The sequence below is a fragment of the Eptatretus burgeri genome, chromosome 11 (assembly GCF_056783735.1).
Source record: "Eptatretus burgeri isolate ZD-2024b chromosome 11, Ebu_testis_v1, whole genome shotgun sequence".
NCBI classification, from domain to species: Eukaryota; Metazoa; Chordata; class Myxini; order Myxiniformes; family Myxinidae; genus Eptatretus; species Eptatretus burgeri.
This window is the reverse complement of record NC_140971.1, coordinates 35,498,663-35,517,155: the sequence shown is the minus strand read 5'-3', so window position 1 is coordinate 35,517,155 and position 18,493 is coordinate 35,498,663. Positions and strand designations below refer to the sequence as shown.

The following is an 18,493-nucleotide window of genomic DNA, read 5'->3' as shown; positions in this document are numbered from 1 at the left end:
GTGAGTGAGTTTGTTTAGGTAGTTACTCAGCCCTCAGGTTATTTATTTAGGGGACACGAATACCATGAATGTCGCACTCAGGGATCCGTAGGTAAAATGTACTCGGGGAAAACTACACATGATGGCACACGAAAATTTGACGACTCGGGACGAGTCTATAAAAAGGGGAGGGGGTAGTGTTGTGGTTGACGAAATTCGCAAACCACCATTCAGGTCCCTTAGGTGAGATATCTCTGTAAGTATATGTGTAGTTAGGCCCAAACCCGTTGTTTCGAGGGAATAAATGTCATTCATTCGGGCTGCAACCCCTCTAGATAGCCGTTTTTCTTTTACTATCTTTATTTTGGACCAGCCGCCATTACTACCATTACTACCACCACCAACCACGTCTCAACAGCCATCACACAACAACCACCAACCGCAACGCCACTTCACAACAACGCCAACAGCCACGACCTTTACCGTCACAACTCGCCCTCGCAACCATCGCATCACCGCCATTCCCGCGCCGCTTGTGGGCACCGCTACTGGACTCGTGCAGGGCGCGCACCGAGCAGCGGGTGCAGAAACACCAGCCTTTCCGAAGCAATCGGATCAAAAACGACTCACGCCCACTTCTGTTCCGTCCTATCAGCGAGCATGGGGCGATTTGGCCCCGCCTCCAGGTGCATCGGAGTATAATCGCTATATGCATATTCGCGGATCAAAAAGCATTCACGCCCACTTTTCCTCTGTCCAATGGGGAGCCAGCCAGAGGTAAAGGGTCGAAGGTGAAGGAGCGAAGCCACGGGGGCTATAAAGGGCCGCGTTCGCTCGCCAAAAAGGCAGTTCAGTTGGGAAGAGTCGGAGTGGAGTTGGAAAGAGTCAGTCAAGGAGAGTTGAGTTGGGAAGAGTCGGAGTAGGAGTTGGAAAGAGTCAGTCAAGGAGAGTGGAGAAGAGAAGAGTCGGAGAAAGCAGTTGGACGGAGCTGTGAAGAGTGGGAGAGTTGGAGCGGTGGCGGCGGCGAAGGCAGTCGAGAGGGCGCTCGTGTCAGAGTCGGGGAGCTGCGGAGAGGGGAGGCCGATAACGCGACCGAGGTCGCGGTGGAGACGTTCGTCGCGGGACCCGAGCCAGCGAGATATCCTCATCCCCCCGAGCATCAACAACCCCCTCCTGTTTCCCCCCGCGCTGAGATAGTGTGAGAAGGGGGCCCCGTTCCCACCCCATTCCAGACACTGTCCGCGAGGCCTGCGGAGTCGGGGCGCCACCGCCATTTTGCGGCTCATCACCAGACGGGTAGGCTCGACGCGGTCTCGGCCCCAGGCCCGTCTGCCCCCTCATAGTGGAGGGTGGTCCCTTTTTCTTTTGCTTTGAGTATATGTGTTGTTGGCGCCGTCTGTGAAGTAAAACTGTACAAGTGTTGCCGTGTGCTCGGTAGTCGGTGGTAGATCTGCATTGTGTTTCACTTTTACATTTGCTTTTTGTGCAGAATTGTCGTGTCACTTTTATATTTGCTTTTTGTGCAGAATTGTCGTGTCATTTTTACATTTGCTTTTGGTGTATAATTGTATATGTGTGCTTTCCGTTTGCCGCGGAATAAATGTGCTTTATGTTGAACTGTTTTTCCCATTTCGCTTCGTCTTTTCCTTTATTGAATCTCCATCTTACTTCACGTAAAGGGTTGGTCGTGGGCTAAAACGCCCGATAATTAATCGAACCGTCGGGGTTGACGATAACACCGCTCGGTTATCCCGATAGTACGGAACGGGTCGCTTAAAGTGGCCCGTGTCCGAAGTCGACCTGCAGCGAGGTGCGATCGCCCGGTCTACCCTCCGTGTGGGTACTTAGGTAGGTCGAATTTGGCGAGCAACCCTATCCCACGCGGGGGGCCGATTGGCACGATCGTGGTGAGGCCGAAAGGCCCACCCGTGACTAGTTCCCGGCGTTAGTCCGAGAGGGTCACGACGGGATTGTCCGTCCGGTGGGCGACGTGCTGCGATTCGAGTTATGTGGCCGTTCGCACGCCGGCGGGCGCGAATCCGCAACAATATATATATATATATATATATATATATATATATATATATATATATATATATATATAAATATATATATATATATAACCCTGCCTCGTAAGAGGCGACCAGGGTTGCGTCAGGAAGGGCATCCGGTGTAAAACATGTGCCAAATCACTATGCGGATCATAACGGATGATCCGCTGTGGCAACCCCTAACGGGAGCAGCCGAAAGAGGAAGAAGAAGATATATATATATATATAAGTATATGCGCAGATCAAATACGGCCAACAAACTAACTCGGTATCCAATCCCCAACATTAAAGAATCACTTTTGGACTTAAATGGTGCCATCATGTTTTCAACGTTAGACCTCAAATGTGGTTATCAAATCAAGCTGACATCAGACTCAAGTGACGTAATGACATTTCAAACTCAAAGTCTCTTTTGGTACAAATGATTGCTTGTAGGAAGTGCTTCTACTTCAGAGTTGTACCAACTTACCGTGATGGTTCTGGCTCCCAAAGGATACCAGTGTAATGGACATCGCGTCTGAATAACTCCAAAAGGGCAGTGTGTCTCGAAGAGATTATGATCGTAAGTCGCCCCAGAACTTACCGTGGGATCCGACGCCCAAAGTAGTGCTACCCTATGAAAAAGCCCGAGTGCAAATGAGTACCATGCCGACGATCAGGTCACTGATCGTAATTTGTTCGCCGAGCAAGAGCATTGGTTACGTAATCATTTCTAGCACTTACCAAGCCCATTTACACCTCAGTTGCTCTATGCCGCAATCAGAGCCAACAGAATAAGTGAAGACACGAGTTTCTTAAGAACATGCTCTTTGTAGCAAACAAGCAAGTGTTTACACTGGTTCAATCATTCAAATATTTATCACATGTATCATATTTCCCATTACTCTGATGTGGCATACCAGTCAGGTCAGGTCAGGTATGGGAGCATGTGCCAGAACAGCGCGTCGCTGCGTCCACTTTCCGCCGGTACTCCAGGGGCCTCCGTCTGGCCATCCCCCAGGCAGATGCCAGGCCCATCCCCATCTCCTTGAGATGATGGTCAACCTGCTGCAACCACGAGGCATGTGGTCGGCCCACTGGCCTCCTCCACTCATGAGACTCCCTCGCTGAGAGAATCTGGTGAGCAGGATTAGCGTCAGGAAAACGAGCCACATGTCCATACAGCCGCAACTGATGCTCACGGACTATGCAGGTAACAAATCTCATCCGAGTTTCTCTCAGCAACCGCTCGTTGGACACAAAATCCGACCAGCGATAGCCAAGGATTCTCCGAAGAGACCTGGTACCAAAGAAAATAAGTCTCCGTCTCAGATCCTTGGTCAGAGTCCAAGTTTCGCATCCATAGAGCAAGACTGGAAGTACCAAGGACCTGAAGACTCAGACTTTCGTCCTCCCGCACAGGTACCGGCAGCGCCACACCCCATAATCCAGTGAATCCATGACTCCCCAGGGCCGACCCAGACGTCTATTGACCTCTGACTCGCAGCCAGCAGAGACATGAATATCACTGCCAAGGTAAGTGAATCTCTCCACGACCTCAACATCCTCACCACAAACAGACACAGACAGGACAGCAGCATCCAAGATGTCACCGAAAGCCTGGATCTTAGTTTTGACCCAAGAAACCCGTAATCCCAACGGCTCCGACTCCTCATTCAGCACCTCGAGGGCCCCCAAAAGGATGTCTAAAGTCTCCGCAAAGATGACTGCATCATCTGCAAAGTCAAGGTCCGAGATCTTGACATTCCTAAACGATGCACCGCAGCTAGATCTCTCCGACATCCTCCCTAAAATCCAGTCCATACAAGTGCTGAAAAGTGTGGGGGCCAGTACACACCCCTGACGAACTCCAGTAACAACTGGAAATAAGTCAGAGATGGTACCACCACACTTCACAGCACTCTCAGTACCAGAGTAGAGTTCAGACATCAGATCGATCAGTTTTGGTGGCACCCCACGAAGACCAAGAATCCTCCAGAGGACATCCCGATTCACTGAATCGAACACTTTACAGAGATCAACATAGGCTGCAAGCAGCCCCTGCCGAAACTCTCGTCTGCGTACGAAGGGCAAGGATACGGTCAATCGTTGACCTCTTTGGTGTAATGCCTGACTGCTCTGGACGCTGGTGCTCAAGCGACTCTGGTCAATGGTATCCAGTGTCCCTTGAGAGACAAAATTCTTCTTTGCCCTGCGGTGAGCTCCAAGACATCCACCGGCAACATCAAGGACGGTGGTCTTGAAGGCACTCCACAACTCTTCAGGACCCCCCAAAGCACCCAGACCCCCCAAGTGTCCACTCAGCCTGTCCGCAAACTCCTCAGCTACTCTCTCATCCCTGAGCTTGCCAACATCCAGCCTAGGCTGGGATGGTACCATTCTCCAGGATTTAAGGTGCAGCTTTAGAGTTGCTACAACAAGCCTGTGGTCAGTATTGAGGAACTGAGCACTCCGGTAGACCCTGCAGTTCTGGATCATCTTCCAACAACCGCCAATGAGGACATGGTCAATCTCCTTTGCCACACCACCAGCGTTGGAATACCAAGTCCAGCGATGAGCTTGTGGGCGCTGAAACCATGAACCAGCCACCCTAAGTCCATGACTTCTTGCAAAGTCAAGGAACTTAGTGCTATTCTGGTTCATAGTTTCTGACCCATGGGGACCGACACACACCTCATAACCATCCCTATCAGTTCCAGTCGATGCATTGAAATCCCCCAAGACTAGAAGTGTATCTCATCTGGGGCACTGATCAACCACAGACTCGAGCGTGGCGTAGAATGCATCCTTCACGGTGAGATCACTCGCCTCAGTCGGAGCATAAACAGAGACCAGGGAAATGACACCAAAGGAGTGACGAATCCTTAATCTCATAATACGCTTGTTGACCGGTGTTACCTCAATTATCATTGGGGTCAGCTTATTTGACACAGCTGCAGCAACTCCTTGGGTATGGTAACCATCAGAGCGACCAGACCAATAGTAGGTGTAACCACCCACCATTATCTCGCTGCAATCCGGTCTCCGAACCTCAGAGAGAGCTGCAATCCCGATGTCCAAACGCTTGAGCTCAGATGGTAACAGAGACAGGTGATCATCCTCTCCTAGGGATAGGACATTCCAGGCACCCACCCGAAGGGACCGCCTCAGGTTAACCCAAGGAGACCGCCGTCTGGTGGACGACACCTCAGCACCACTCCGACACACTCTCCCGCAATCTGACCCAGGGATGTTACCCCGTGGTTTCCCTCCTATCATCAAAGATCGGGGGTCCCGAATGCTTTGCCCCAATCTCGTCATCCGGTGAGCTGCCCTGCGAAGGGAAGCTGCACAGGAGGTACTCCCACGGAGCGGGTTTTCAGGTTTTTTTTGCGTTTTTGCGTTTTGCAGTTGCATACCAGTCCTCAGAACCTCATCAGTCACTTAGCAGCATTACAATGACTGGCACCGCATGCTTCCTGGGAAAAGAGAGCTTAGGAAAGGGTGAGATAAGTAGGAGAGAAAGAGAAAGCTGAGGGTCATGTACTGTGCCCCTTCACACCTTGCGCTGGCCCGATTGAGCGAGTGTCGCCGATGGTTCTGACCTATGGTCTTCGTGTCTGGACCCTTGGCGCTCTGCTCTCAGTCCCTCCGAGTCTCCTACATGCCTCCTTTTCCATGCATCCACAATGTGCCATCCACGGTGCAAACTCAATGTACTTTCAGCGGGAAACGCGGGAGGTGCGCAATTCGAACCAGGAGCCAAATGTTTATCAAGTGACAAAGCATGACGAGCAGAGCATGACAAAAAGGTGTGAAAGGACATGAGGTGTTGGCTGCATGAGAGAAATAAAGGCGCGATAACAAGAAAAGTGAATAAAGGAATGAAAGTTGGTGAAAGGATGAAATGAAATGAAATGAAAGAGCACATCTGCGTGAGATGAGAAACCGCAAGACAGTTGAGGCTGGCTGACAATTAGGGTTTGTTCACTCGTCCCTCTCATCTCTCAAGAAGAAGCTCTGGAACGTAATCTGTCTTGACTTGACTCTCTTCGCCTTACATCAGGAATCTTGCCTCCCCCCCGCTCGTGCCCCCCACCCCTCCCTCTGTCTGTAAGAGTACTTGCAGCGACCAAAATATCCTTCCCTCGTACTTGATAGGTGCATTGGTACTCTGACCACCATAGTATCCTGATATTGGCTCTCGAGCTATTGGTGCGTTGTCTTCTCTGGATGATGCATCGAGCCATCTGGTGCAATGTTCCAGTCCTATTTTACCACCAAACTGGTCTAAACTGGTTTTGTGAAGCTTGCACGAGGGTTGGAAACGGTGGGTTGGGCGTTTGCACTGCTTTTAGCGGAGGAAGTGTATGTGCTAAGTAATGTGGGAAATGGTTTTGGGAAAGTGTGTGCAATAAGAAGAGGACACGTACAGGATTTCTAACTACCCACATGCAATGCATATCTGCCCAAATGGGTATCGTATACTTCAGAGCTAAACAGAATACTAGAAGATAACTAGCTTTACTCTATGTGTATGTGTTCCTTTCTCTCTGGGGGTCCAAAACCGCAATAATCCAATACAACAGGCACTCAAGCATTGCAAGAATACAAAGTAAATATTTCTGATGATGAGCAATTCTACCAAAGTCAACCTCAACCACAAAATTTCAACTTCAATGTGTATACAGTAGTTAACGTTTGGTATCATTTTAAAGTTTATAGTCTGTACTTTTTTGGCAGTTGCAGTGTTCTTTCCTATTATCAAGAATTTAATGCAAAAAAAAAATCACCATTATAATTGGTTATATCATTGTTATGAGGTTTTGAAACTTTTTTTCTTATGATGAGGGTGATTCTTCCACATAAAAAACACAAAAAGGATTTTTGTTGAAGTTTCTTTTTTCATATCAAAACAGAGGCAACTAGAGGGGGAGCACTCGGGAGAGTGCAAAACCTCCGCCGCCAATACTGCTGGGTCACTCAAGTGAACCTTATATCTTATTCATTAAATATGATGTCAACAGTGCTGACAGTTATAGTTCTTTTCTCCATTTTTTTTTGGGGGGGGGGGTTGGAAATCTCTTAAAACATGTAGAAATGCAAAAAAAAAAAAATTTTCTCTAACAATTTTTTTTGGGGGGGGGAGGTTGGAAATCACTTAAAGCATGTAGAAATTCAAAAAAAAAATTTCTCTCTAACAATTTCTTTTTTTTTGGGGGGGGGACCAAGTCCAAAATCTAATGGCATGATCCTTGGACCATACCCAACCCCCTCCCCCCACCAAGTTTCGTCGAAATCCGTCGAGGAGTTTTTCCGTAATACTGTTCACAAACAAACAAACAAACAAACAAACAGAAAGGGGTGAAAACAGTAACCTCTGATCTTCGATGGCGGAGGTTAATTACCTCTCTGCTTGTGAAAAAATTAATTTCGATCTTGCAAAACACTCAATTCGAGATTTCATTTTGGATCTTTTCAGTGACGTACGAGTGAATCAAAAAAATTATGCTAAATTAAAAAGGCAATATAGGGATGACAAACTACAGTCTAAAAAAGGTCTGAAACAAGATAGGGATGATGTTGGTTTCAAGAATAGCTAACAGTATTGCCATCACAAAACAATCCCTACATCACTGCCTCATTTACACGTCATCAATTATTGCTTCAAGCCTCTACAAACATTCCACTGGTTACAACAATACTTGATTACTCTTGAAGTGAAGCCACATACTGAGACTCTTACAAATTAGTAGTCCGAGTACAATGTTATATCAGTACATGATCATTAACTTCTAGTTCTTACAAACTGAATGGACATCTCTAATAACAGCATTCTGCAATTATCTGCATTTGTGATTGGTTACTCTAAGTTGATAAAAAAAGAAAAGTAGTAAAGACAACTGAAGTTGCAAGGAGTCCCTGAAATTATATAGGAGCTTCTTGTACTTCTGCAGAAATGAAATGGAGAATCTTCTAATACTTTTAGCTCGGCCTCACCCGCGACAATAGCCTCGAGGCAATGATGTAGGGATTGTATGTGATGGCAATATCGTAAGCTACTCTCTGAATGAACATCATCCCTATCTTGTTTAGGACCTTTTTTAGACTGTACTTTGTCATCCCTACATTGCCTTTTTAATTTAGCATAAATTTTTTTAATCACTCGTTTCTGTAATTTTTTTTTTTACAATGCTGAATAACACAGTGGTATGATACTCGGAGGATACCCAATCTTGGAGCAAGAGTGACAAGATATCTTAGCACTGCATGTGTTCCTATATTGTCTTGCGTAACCCGGACTGTATCTTGCAGTTGTCTTTCTCAAAGAGTAATGTCTTCATGCAGCCTCAGGCCACACAATAACCTGCACTTAGAAATGGCCAAAATAGTTACTGTGGATTTACAGTCGAGAGAACAATATCAAAGTGATCATGCTGCAGCTTGATATACATAGCCATCTGCTTGATGTTATCATGCAAATTTTCGTCAACATGCATAGGGGAGTACCTTACCCAATCCATACTTTCGCTGTTGTACACATACACTGGGGTATTTAGTAAATGTGCGAGAGTAAGAATTTCGTTTTCTGTACCCCAAGTACCTGCACTGTCCATACAAGAAGTTATTATGTAGGCTTCAATACTGGACACACCAGTGGAAAGTATTAATGGCTCAATATCAGACGTGTGTGTGACAATTACAGAACGCACAGCTGCGTGTTATTGTTGTGAGCCAGTGATGATATGTGCAACTGAGTGAAATAAACATTGACCATCCCCTTTAGTTCGGGAATTTTTAACCTCTGCCATCTTCGAAGATGGATGGAGGTTACTGTTTTCACCCCTTTCTGTTTGTTTGTTTGTTTGTTTGTTTGTTTGTGAACAGTATTACGGAAAAACTCCTCGACGGATTTCGACGAAACTTGGTGGGGGTTTTGGTATGGTCCAAGGATCATGCCATTAAATTTTGGACTTGGTCCCCCCCCCAAAAAAAATTGTTAGAGAATTTTTTTTTTTTTGCATTTCTGCATGTTTTGTGATTTCCAACCCCCCCTCCCCCCCAAAAATAGAGAATTTTTTTGCATTTGTACATGTTTTAAGTGATTTCCAACCCCCCCCCAAAAAATATTACCCCCCCCAAAAAAATAGTTAGAGAAAAAAAAATTTTTTTTGCATTTCTACATGTTGTAAGTGATTTCCAACCCCCCCAAAAGAAAAAAATTTTTTTGCATTTCTACATGTTTTAAGTGATTTCCAACCCCCCAAAAAAAATTGTTAGAGAAAATTTTTTTGCATTTCTACATGTTTTAAGTGATTTCCAACCCCCCCCCCCAAAAAAAATAGTTAGAGAAAAACAAATTTTTGCAACTTTTTTTTTCAACAAAATTTCGATTTTTTTTTTTGCATTTCTAAATGTTTTAAGTGATTTCCAACCCCCCCCCAAAATGGAGAAAAGAACAATAACTCTGTCAGCACTGTTGACATCATATTTAATGAATAAGATATATGGTTCACTTGAGTGACCCAGCAGTATTGGCGGCGGAGGTTTTGCACTCTCCCGAGTGCTCCCCCTCTAGTTGCAAATTGTATTGACCATCTGTGAAAAAATTGCGTACCCAAAAATTTCTTCACTAACGTATTCATTTAGGTGTCTACTAACACCTATCAATTAGTGCAAACCAAAATCCTTGTGGAAAATTCTAGGGAGCCAATCATAGTTCGGGTGCTCAGAGGGCCTGCGTGAAAAAAATCAGAAAAATTAACTTTTGCCAAATTGACTTGTGGGATGTCTAACTAGGGGTTTTTTGGGGTGCTGAATTGATTCCAACCATTAGATTTGAGGAAAAATGAATCCCTGGCCATAACATATTGATACGATACATTTTTAGATATCTCAGACTGTGTTTTGCGGTAATTTGGCTCAATTGAATTCAGATTCAGGAAACTCTATCCAAGTTCACTTTGTACGGCAACCATGTAGTCAGGTTCTCAGACCATAAATGGTCCGGCACATGGACCGACATCACGATAGAAACCACACTCATGCGTGAGGAAAAATCCTCCGGTGGTCCAAACAGAGGCCGCTTTCAGAATGAATCTTCTCATAAGTCTTGGGTTCAGACTCTGAACCACTTATCGTTCATTCACCAAGAGCTAGAAAGAAGCATGGTCAAATGTGGGGTACCTGTCCACACTGATGTTAAAAGAGCCCAAATGAAGACAGATAACGATGCTGTCAACACCATAGTTGGGTGGTTGGAGGAAGTCAACCCTTTCGATGCCACATGGGACAAGAAGACTCTGGTGTCCTTCTCAACTGGGTTCAGCAGCACTCCCGAAGACCAAGTCAATGCTGATCAAGCAGAAGAAGTTGGCAGAGCCATACAGGCTAAGATGGATGGGAAAACTGTTGTGGATGCAATGGTAACCAAACACAAGGTCAAATCACTCGCAAGCCTCAGATCTGGACCCAAAGTCAATGGCGAGAAGCTGGTCATTGACTCACTGAAGCTACTCAACCACCTCATTGTCATCAGTGAGCATGAAGTCAAGACCAAAGAAGCTCTGCGCTTTGAGTTGACGCCAAAATCGATGTCTCTGTTTGACAAAAATCAAAAGTTGCGAAAGCCAGACAAGGCTGCCCTAGCAAGGTCCCTGAAGGCATGTGTGGCACCTGTCGAACAACCCCCCTGCACAAGCCTTGTGGTTGATGGTGGGTGGCTCCTGCACAATGTCAAGTGGGAGGCTAACCTTACTTGGAAGGATGTTGCCGAGAGCTACCTCCGGTTTGTAAAGTCCATGGGGAGCCATCGCCTCCGGATAACGGTGGTCTTTGACAGATATGGCAGCTCCACCAAGGACCATGAGCACTTGAGATTAACAAAGAATGCATGCTGTGACATTCAAATTCGTCTGGATCTCCAAATCATCATTGCAAGAGAAAAGTTCCTCAATAACAAGAACAAGCTCGTTCTGCTCCTTGCTGAGACATTTAGTGGGAATGGAATCAGTGTACAGCAATGCTCCGATGATGCCGACACCTCCATCGTCCGCGCAGCTCTAGATGAGGCAAGAGAGTCCCCTGTTTGAGGTGAGGGCTGAGGACACAGACGTCCTGGTTATGCTGATTCATCATGTTGCAGACCATCTGATCTTCCTCACGACAGCCAAAGAAACATCTTACGATGTCGGAATGATCCGGAAGGCCCTCCCAGAGATATACCGGAGGTATCTCATCTTCTTGCACAGCTTCTCTGGCTGCGATACAGTGTCTGCAATTTTTGGGTTTAACAAACCAACTTTGCTAAGCAAGCTCTGCAAGACTGATGAAGCAGAGAGGGCAATGGATGTGTTTATGGACATCCGAGCTGAGAAAGGTGATATCATTAAAGCAGGCTGTGATCTTTTCATGCTCATGTTCCATGGGAAATCCTCCAAAGACTTGGAAGACTTGAGATTCAACATCTTCAGCAAGCGAGCTGCTACTGGGAGCATAAAACCTGAGAAACTCCCCCCGACAACAGGAGCTGCAGCACAGCACTCTCTCCGAGCTTACCTCCAGACTAGAGACCTGCTGATGTTGCAAAGTCCATCGTTGGATGCCCGGGACTATGGATGGCAACTCACTGAGCAAGGATATGCACTAGTCCCTTCGACAGACCCCATTGCACCAGACTACCTCCTGACGTTTGCGAGCAGCAACTGTGCGGGGGACTGCAGCTCACTCAGGTGCTGCTATAAAAAGCAAGGAGTCAAGTGTATTTCTGCTTGCGGCATCTGTCATGGTAACTCTTGCCTGAACATAAACCAGCTGGATGACAAGAGGAGTGAGGAAGATACTGGGGAGTTTGATGAATAAGGTTGTAAAAGCTGACGAAGCAACATTTCCATTGAGCACAGTTCTGTTAAAAATGTCAATAACATACATTTTATATGATCGAGTGTTTTTTTCTCAAAAATAATGGTTGGAATCAATTCAGCACCCCCAAAAAACCCCTAGTTAGTCATTCCACAAGTCAATATTGGCAAAAGTTAATTTTCCGATTTTTTTCGCGCAGGCCCTCTGAGCACCCGAACTTTGATTGGCTCCCCAGAATTTTCCATAAGGATTTGGGTTTGCACTAATTGATAGGTGTTAGTAAACACCTAGATGAATACGTTAGTGAAGAAATTTTTTGGTAAGCAATTTTTTCACAGATGGTCAATACAATTTGCTAAAATTCCCTAACTATTTGCAGCATAGACAGCACGCAAGAGAGAACGCAAGATGGGAAAATGGGTTGATGCTGATCTCCGGATTCGAAGCCTACTTTTGCACTCACTACTAGCATAGCAAAACAAGCTGTTCAACAGATTTAAGTTCAGCAGATTTATGATGCACCATTTGAAAGTTCTCGTCTGACTCGAGGACAACTTTAGTGAAATGATTTTTTAGGGCAGTTATCATCACAAGTGTGTAAAATTTTACGTACCTCAAGCATGGGTTTTTCAAACTCAGACTTGAACTTTAATATTGTGGAAACTTATGATTAAGTAAGTGGTTTGCACTTGCTCGAGCACTTCCAAATACGATCGCCTTTTAACTTTGTGCCATCTGCAGATTCATATGCTGGCCTACACGAGCCATTCTGATCAATATTGTTCTCACCAACAGTATACCTTCCACATTAAACAGGTTGGCTGCCACGTAAAAGAATGGCTCGTTGTGAGCACATTGCAAAACCTGACCAAAGTCTCCCCATTCTTTTATCTCAAGGCTACATATGAACCTGACAGCCTTAAGCAATACCCCAGCAAACTGCTGACGCATCTGAAGGGCCTTGTTCACCAATCTCTTAGTTGCTGGAGATGACACAGCTCTCTCACAAGAGAAAACTAGTCATTGTTTTGGATATATTTGGGTGCTTCTTTTTGAAAGCTTTGACTAAAGCTTTAGCATTGTAGAGTACTTTCTTGCTCAGCTCAAGAACATACTGATGCTCTTCATAAGGCTTAGGTTCAGCTAGTTCATACCTCCGCCTCATGTCTGCACAACGCTGGGCTCTGTTTTTCATGTGGGAAGCCAGAGCACACTTTAGAATAGCCTTGGCTTTCTTTAGATAGTGTGCATGACGAGCAGCTATTTCTTTATGTCTTTGAGTACTGTAGTACACATTACGAACAGCTCTGTGAGCACGATTGTACTCACTACAAGCAGCTTTGAGCTCGTCTCTGTGAGCACGATTGTATTTATTGAAAGCAGCTTTGAGCTTTACAGAAGTCGCTGAATAGCTAGCTTTCGAGGCAGCCTTTTTCTCTTCACTTTCATCTAGGTACTTTTCACGTGCCAGTGATAAAATAATCTGCTTGATATTTCCATAAGATTTTCTATTTTGAGCTCTTTTCTTTTGCTGAAGCAGAAGGCATACTGGAGGTAGCGACTGTGGCGGTTCTTTCCTTTTGAGAGACCGGATAACATCCTTTCGCCACGCCGGACCGGGCATGAAAGACACTCTCGTGGTTTTTACCGTTTTGCTTACTTGAAGTGTTAATAAAACTTATACACTCGAACTTATACAAAAAAAGTATCCTGGATAAACTACGATGAGAGTACAAAAAGAGACTCCAGCTTTCGGCGGTGAGACCGCCATTTTTTTTTTTATCAAGTCATCGCGACGTTCGTATGTGGAGTCAAGAGTTGCAGCGCACTCTGATAATAGTTTTGTAAAATTAACTTCAACTAGTGCAGTTGCCCGTTCGAAACGTTCACATCCATCATCTCTTATGACGTCATCATTATTACCCTCGTATATCATCACCCGTTATCCACATCAAACAATCCCAACTATTATCCTGGGTGACTTCAACGATGATCTAGCATCAGCCACCATCCAATCAAAATTGTTCAGGTTCATGTCCTCAAACAGCGTGTGAAAGTTCCCACCACAGACTTATCTGCTGGATCACCTCGATGACAACTCAAGCACAAGCACCAACACCTTTTTGATGTTGTGGATGTCTACTGCTCAGAGCATGATGTCACCATTGTATCTCTGAACAAGCTACCTTGCCTCTGATGCAGTCACCCGTTTATCTTCTTTTGTTAGTTTTGCACCAATGTGGTTGTAAGACTATTGCAACGTGTGTGTGTGTGTGTGTGTGTGTGTGTGTGTGTGTGTGTGTGTGTGTGTGTGTGTGTGTGTTTTTTTCGCTTATAACATGTTTTAATTTTGTGGTGTGCAGTGTGGTGTGGTGTGTACTAGTTACAAGTCCAACACTCCAACCCTTCCTCAGCGTGCTAACTGGGTGAATGGCGGTGTGCCATCACATGCTGGGTAACGGGGTTATGGCATAGTCATACTCAAGGTTTGCAATGAACCCAGGCACAGAGTGCGAGCTAATGGCATCTGAATGTTCTCCCGAGTGCTCACCTTCAGATAATTTGCAGCACTCCCAAGTGAAGATTAAATCTCCCCAGAGAGCAAAGCAAAGCACAAGGGCTGAGGGAACTGTGTAGGCCATAACACCCCAAGGGAATCACTCCTTGAACTCTTTAGAGCATTTTTCAGCTCAGTGTTTGTGCAGGTCATCGATCAGAAATATGAAGTGCCGTCCCTCGGCTCCCTATGTCGGGGGTTGAGTGATTAAATTAGGCAGAGAATGACAGGTATGAGCATGGCTGCACTGTTGTTGTTTTTACCCCGTGCACGTGAAGCGAAAAGCCCCGTCAGTCTACAAACGTCACCTTATGATCGAGGAACAGCTTCATTTCAATTGAATGTTGTATTTTGAACACAGATCAGAAAAGGAATCTGTAGTTCAGTGATACTTTGGTTCTGAATTAGTCCCGATCTGCATGCGCAGAGAAGAGCGAGATCATTCTTTAATCCGTCTGGCAGTCAAACAAAATTGAAAATCATTCCAAATGGGAAATTTATTGTTTTTAAGGACATCATAAAGGACACAAACAGGCAAGGATAACTAATGTAACGTGTTAACCCATAATAGGCAACCTTCATCCCACAGTAACAGCTGGGCAATCTGGGGTGTTTTCCACCCCCCCCCCCAAATATCTTTTTCAGAAAAAAAAGAAAGAAAACAAGTCTGGAGACGGCGATGGTTCACGAGCAATGCACACGGTTCGCCTTTTTTATATTTTTTACCTTCGAGGGGACGCCACGGGCAAACTGGCGGGAATCGGGAAAAACGTAAGTGATGAGAATTGTAGTACTCAAAGAGCACTACTTGCATACCAACTTTCATTCGAAACAGTTGAAAACCCTAGGAGCTCGATGCCAAATTTAATGATGTTTTTGACATTTTCTAAGTTCGTGACCTTGTGACCTTGACCTTGGGACTAAAATTAAAAATCAAGCTCTGTGGGGCCATGCAGGTGCCATTGGGCTAACCAAATACCGAAACCCCTGCCAGATTCGACAAACCCCCTCGGAGAAGATGTTACTTGAAACCGGCTACCCCCTAAAAACACACGTTTTTTGGGCGTGGCTCCGCTCATAATGGGCGCAGCACGTCCATTTTCTGGAAAACACAACTAGATCATGATACAAACCTCGCACCCTAATTTTATCAAGATCGGATCAAAACCCACAGAGCTATGCTCGGGACAGACAGACAGACAGAAGCAGACTGTATAACTAAAGTGTTATATTTTACTTTTGTAATATTACACACCCATAACGAATATAGTGGTCAATTACTGATTCGTGAACCAACATATTGTTGCGGATTCGCGCCCGCCGGCGTGCGGACGGCCACGTAACTCGAATCGCGGCACGTCGCCCACCGGACGGACAATCCAGTCGTGACCCTCTCGGACTAACGCCGGGAACTAGTCACGGGTGGACCTTTCGGTCTCACCGCGATCGTGCCAATTGGCCCCCGCGAGGGATAGGGTTGCTCGCCAAATTCGACCTACCGAAGTACCCACACGGAGGGTAGACCGGGCGATCGCACCTCGCCGCAGGTCGACTTCGGACACGGGCCACTTTAAGCGACCCGTTCCGTACTATCGGGATAACCGAGCGGTGTTATTCGTCGGCCTCGACGGTTCGATTAATTATCGGGCGTTTTAGCCCACGACCAACCCTTTACGTGAAGCAAGATGGAGATTCAATGAAAGAAAAGACGAAGCGAAGCGGGAAAACAGTTCAACATAACTCACATTTATTTCGCGATGAACGGAAAGCACACATATACAATTCCACCAAAAGCACATGTAAAAGAAGAAGACAATGCAATATTACACAAAAAGCAAATGCAACAATGCAGATCTAACCGACTACCGGGCACACGGCAACACTTATACAATTTTACTTCACAGACGGCGCTGACAACACATATTCCCAAAGGAAAAGAAAAGAGAACCACCCTCCAGGATGAGGGGGGTAGGCGGGCCTGGGGCCGAGACCGTGTCGGGCCTACCCGTCTGATGATGAGACGCAGAGCGGCGGCGGCGCCTCAACTCCGCGGGCCTCGCGGACAGTGTCTGGTAGGGGGTGGGAAAGGGGCCCCCTTTGTCGCACTATCTCAGCACGGGGGGGAAACAGGAGGGGGTTGCTGATGCTCGGGGGAAGGAGGATATCACCCTGTCTCGGGTCCCGCGGCGAGCGTCTCCTCCTCGGCCTCGGTCGCGTTGCTGGCCTCTCCCTGTGCAGCTCCCGGCACCGACGCGAGCACCCCCTCGTCCGCCTTCGCCGCCGTCACCTCTCCACGGCTCCGTCTACTCGCCCTCTCTGTCTCCTCTCTTGGCTCGTCCCAACTCTTCTTTCCAGCTCCACCGACGACTCTCTTGAACTCCGCACAACTCTACTTTACTGACGAACGCAGCCGTTTATATAAGCCCCGTGGCTTCGCTCTTTCACCCTTGACCCTCTGCCTCCGACCCTTCACCTCTCCAACTGGCTCCCCATTGGACCGAGGAAAAGTGGGCGTGAATGCTTTTTGATCCATGAATTTGCATATAGCGACCACCCTCCAACGCCCTGGAGGCGGGGCCAAATCGCCCCTCGCTCACCGATTGGACGGAACAAAAGTCGGCGTGAGTCGTTTTTGATCCGTTTTCTGCGGAAAGTCCGTGATGTTTTTGAATACGCTGCTCGGTGCGCGCCCTTCACGAGTCCAGCATCGGCGCCCACAAGTGGCGTGGGAGTGACGGTTATGCGATGGTGGCGAGTTGTGACGGTAAAGGTCGTGGCGGTTGTGGTGAAGCGGCGTTGTGGTTGGTGGTTGTTGTTGTGAAGCGGCGTTGTGGTTGGTGGTTGTTGTTGTGAAGCGGCGTTGTGGTTGGTGGTTGTTGTTGTGAAGCGGCGTTGTGGTTGGTGGTTGTTGTGAAGCAGCGTTGTGGTTGGTGGTTGTTGTGTGATGGCTGTTGAGACGTGGTTGGTGGTGGTAATAATGGCGGCTGGTCCAAAATAAAGATAGTAAAAGAAAAACGGCTATCCTGAAGAGTCGCAGCCCGACTGAATGACATTTATTCCCTCTAGACAACGGGTTTGGGCCTAACTACACATATACTTACCGAGATATCTCACCTAAGGGACCTGAATGGTGGTTTGTGAATTTCGTCAACCACAACAATATATATATATATATATATATATATATATATATATATATATATATATATATATATATATATATATATATATATATACAGTCAAAGCTCGTCACTATGCCACCTGTCGGGACCGAGCAAAAGTGGCATAGTAGCGAGAGTGGCATAGAAGCGAGGTGGCATAGTAATGAGCTTTGACTGTATATATATATATATATATATATATATATATATATATATATATATATATATATATATATATATATACAGTCAAAGCTCGTTACTATGCCACCCGTTGGGACCGAGCAAAAGTGGCATAGTAGCGAGAGTGGCATAGTAACGAGATTTTGTAAAAACGGCCTTATTTTCTCAAGTTACCCATCTGTAGTTAATCTTTAGACAAAATTTATTCCAGCAAGTAAAAGGCACGACTGTTGTATAAGCTAAGCGAATGGAGAACATACACACACAAACAGAGTTCACACACTAACATATGGCATGGCGAGAAATTCACGACACACAAAGCTTTCAAGAATCGTCGGCTGGCGCATCTTCTTTCGGCGGATCTCGTGCATCTCGTTGTCTAGCCGATCGCACGCTTGCATCACACCGGGCTTCCCGCTTCTCTACTGCATGAACTTCCGGACGGTGCTACAAGCGCGCTGGGCTTCCTCGAACGGAACGATTTCCTCCTCGACAGTTACCTCGTCATCTTCGCTTTCCACCGGCTCCTCACTGCACAGAATCTTCTCCGCAATCTCCTCCAGCGTGAAATACCCGCCAGTCGCGAGGCGCTCGTCGGCTTCGAGAAAGTCAGACAGCTCGATCTCCTCGTTCTCGTGCATCTTTTCCTCGGCAGGCAGAGCTTCCCAGATGTCGGGCAGCTCCGCATCCTGTGGCTCAGTTTTTATCTACTCTTTGATGAACTT

At 46.3% G+C, this 18,493-nt stretch overlaps 1 protein-coding gene across 3 annotated transcripts in view; it reads right to left on the bottom strand.

The window, feature by feature from the left end:
* Nucleotides 1–18,493, bottom strand: part of LOC147016858 (ornithine decarboxylase-like) — a 67,971-nt gene that overhangs the window by 40,788 nt on the left and 8,690 nt on the right. The gene's annotated exons all lie outside the window — the stretch shown is intronic.